General features: G+C 46.9%; 1 non-coding gene across 1 annotated transcript; it reads left to right on the top strand.

Moving 5' to 3' along the window:
- The first annotated feature begins 227 nt into the window (after window positions 1-227).
- On the top strand, window positions 228-311 carry Trnal-cag (transfer RNA leucine (anticodon CAG)). The gene has a single exon. It is a non-coding gene; the product is annotated as a tRNA-Leu (tRNA).
- The last annotated feature ends 3,378 nt before the right edge of the window (window positions 312-3,689 follow it).

Raw genomic sequence — 3,689 nt, 5'->3', positions numbered from 1 at the left:
AATAATAATAATAATAATAATAATAATAATAATAATAATAATAAGAATAATAACCTTCACTGGCATCTCGTTGGAAATGCATGGGGCGGCAACCAGTATCCACTGTTCCTCTTTTAACAAAAAGGTGTTTTATCTTTTTGACGCCAGCGTACTATCTTTGCCGAGCCGAGCCTGTACAAGTCGTTTCCCTGACCTAAATAGCGTGTCTAACCACAGGCTGCTGTCCTGTCAGGATGGCCGAGCGGTCCAAGGCGCTGCGTTCAGGTCGCAGTCCGGTCTTCCGGGCGTGGGTTCGAATCCCACTTCTGACAATATTTTTTGCTTGTCTTGAACTTATTTTTTTTTTTTGCACTCCTATCGTTTTACTGGAGTCGCACTTGAAAACTGGATTCCCTCTTTCGAAACCGATGCTGATGGCTGCTGTCTATCATATTCCCACACCGTGCCTCGTATATGTGTTCATATAATAATGAGTGTGAAAAGGGCTAGAGTGCTGTCATGCACCACTGAAATAATATTGACAATAACATTTTGAAAATATTCAGCCGGTTCTACGCCGCGAAAACCGTCTAAAGGCCTGAACACACGTACGCCTTGCAGCGTGTCAGCGCGTGACTTTTTGACGCTGCGCCACGGCCTCTCCCTATGGAGAGAGAGGGCGCGCAGCTTCGTGTAGTAGCGCGCCCTCTCTCCCCATAGGGAGAGGGCACGGCGCCGTGTCAAAAGGTCACGCGCTGACACGCTGCAACGCGTGCGTGTGGTCAAGCCTTAACAGCGAATCTGTAATTATGATTACGATGATGATGATGTGCGGTACAGAAGCCATCGTCATCATGATCATCTCTTCGCGCTGTCTCGTAAAATAATTTTCGTGGTTTTCGCGCTCAACGACGCTCACCATTATACTTCAAGTTTGTGCTTAAACGTACGTGGTTTACCAAAAACGCGGAAGTTTGAAAATAGGTTTCTCAGAAAGGCCATTTTTAATGCTTTTTAGATCTCTTCGATTGAAGTCTGAAATGTTGTCTACCATTCTGCGTAAAAAATATCGTTGTTATATTTAAGTTGCTAACAAGTTATAATGCGTAGCAGCACAAGCACGCTTGGGTCCTGTTCGTGCAACTGCCTGAATTCTTTGCGTCCTTCGTACCTGTGTGTGTGTGAGTGGCGCGCTGCATTCAGCAGCTACCTCTATAACAGCCTATAGGTTGTTATACACACAACAATAGGTATACGGCTAATTAACCGTATATAGCTGTCGCATAGGATTTTTAAAGCGACAGAAAGCTGCCGCTGATTTCCTATTTGCGACAGGCCGCTGAATTTATTAATATGTCGGGATTCTTATGCTAATTAGCGACTTTATAGCACCTATATCCCGGCTATTCCCACAAAACCGCGCCCACTGAAGGCGCCTCTCAAACGGAATCGCCCTTTTATTCTTAAACGACTATTTCAAATATTAATTGCAGGCCCGTAGCCAGGAATTTAATTTTGTTTTTTTTTCGGGGGGGGGGGGGGCACTTGCTGAAAACGTTGACTATTTGGGAAATACAGCTACTGCACCAAAATTTCGGGGAAGGGAAGCGGGCCCCTAGCCTCCCCCCCCCCCTGGTTACGGGCCTGATTACGTGACATCTGCGTAGAAACATCGGCATGCAGCCTGATTGTTGTCCCAACCGCTTGGCGACTCGGTTTTACTAATTAATTCTGCGTTTTCCGAAATAGTTACTCTTCCTACTACATCCTCGATAACTTACCACCAAGTATTGCTAAAAATGAAATTTTGTGGTTTTAAGTGCTAAAATTACGATACGGACGATCAAGAGGCGCACGGCGCCGCGGGGGCACTCCGGATTAATTCCCGCCACCCGTGGTTCTCTCAAATCTCACCTAACAGTGTACGCGCGTGTTTTTGCATTTTGCCCCCCCATCGAAATGTGACCGTCGTGGCTGGGAATCGTAGCCGGGCCATCCTGCTTACTAGCGCACATACAGCCGATAAGCCAGCACCGAGAGTCAACTACAGAGTGCTTCTGAAATGGCCCTGAAAGTTCCTTCAGGTTTTACGAGAAGTCAGTGTGTGCGATAGAACACGAACCTGTAAACATCTAAGTGAAATTTTGTGCGTGTTCACTGGTGCAGCGTAGGATCGACCTCCTTCTGAACACTAACCTTTTGGTGGGTCGGCCGCGATGTGGCTATGACTTGTCAACGTAGACCACATGCCGTTGCCCGATGATTGATATGAAGGCAAGATTAAGTCCATGCGCTCCTTCTTACACTGCTGCAGCGCATTTTAACTCACGCAGCTTAACAGGCTGCACTAGTCAAAAATACGCGTTTTTAATTTTGGCAATTACATAAATGTATACACCGGAATCATCCAGCGCTCATAGGCTGCCACCATGTTTGTCCGACCGAGGCGCCGTGGTGCGGGCGTTTGCTTGGGGGCTGCTGAAAGCTGCTAGCGCACAACGGGGGGCACCGCATTTGTGGCTGTCAGTAGCCGGCGATGGCAGATTCGGAAGCACTGTAACTGCTCCATCTTCTCTGAATGCCGGACAGTGCATCCTGTTTCATGTGACTACATTTTAAGACGGCGTGAATTGCCAGGGAGCTTGTCGAACTCCGCGAGAAGGTTTAGCAACATCGTCACGTAGTTTAGAATAGTTGCGAAGCCGTACAGTTTACAATGCTTTTTTTAGAAGCGTATCATATCAAGAAACGACTTAGAGTTACATAAACGCATGTAAATGGCCATATACACCTAGTACACTGTACTTCTTTTTACCCGCGGAGCACTTTAGGGACCCAGGCTGTCGTATGCCGTGATCGTATGCTGTCATCATCGTCTCATGTCGCTTGGCGTAACCAGTGTTGTACGGAACGGCGTTTCAAGGAACGACGTTCCAAGAACTAGTTCCTTTTTGGAAGAACGGAGGAACGCCGCCGTTCCTTTACGGATAGGTGGAACTGTAACTGTAACTCATTACGTTTACGAAGGAACGGCAGAGGGAACGGCGTTCCATCGCCAAACGTTCCACTGCATTGAGCAGGTACACGCACGCAATACATCATGCAGAGCAGGGTGGTTGGGCGAGCGCGTGAGGTTCGAGAAGCTACTGTTATCCTGTGACATGACTGTTGTATCATGGTTTTCCCTTCAAGGCGTCCGATGCGGGCGCAGGGAAGCGCGCGGCGCCTTGGCTGACCACGTGCGGAGAAAATAGGCGATTTCTTTTTTTTTTTTCGTTTTGTCTCAGCCAGTCTGATAGCAACCAATGGGCCTACTAGTCTGGACACACCGTGCAGATATTTCACTTCACAATCGAACTTCATCGTAAGGCCGCCCCAATGGAGGCGTGCTTTTTGTTACCGTTTTTCCTTAATGGATAAGCGGTCCGATGATTAACACCTCAAGTTACGTATGTTTCTTGTATTTCTAAAAACTGGGTATGCAACTTTTTATATCAACGACTGTCCCGAAACGAAGAATTAAGGAGCTGATTAACGAGGTTTTGTTAATTGCTCATTTCAATGCAACTTTAGGTGCCACAAAGTATTTCCGCCTCGAAGTAAAGTTCATGTGCGAAAACGACAGCAGCCGTAGCATTTTTATTAAACATCTGCATTTTCTAAAAAAAAACTAAAACAGGATCGTCTGTCGGACCCCGACAATGAGATGC

The sequence above is a fragment of the Rhipicephalus sanguineus genome, chromosome 2 (genome assembly GCF_013339695.2).
Source record: "Rhipicephalus sanguineus isolate Rsan-2018 chromosome 2, BIME_Rsan_1.4, whole genome shotgun sequence".
NCBI lineage: Eukaryota > Metazoa > Arthropoda > Arachnida > Ixodida > Ixodidae > Rhipicephalus > Rhipicephalus sanguineus.
This window is presented reverse-complemented; position numbering and strand designations above follow the sequence as displayed.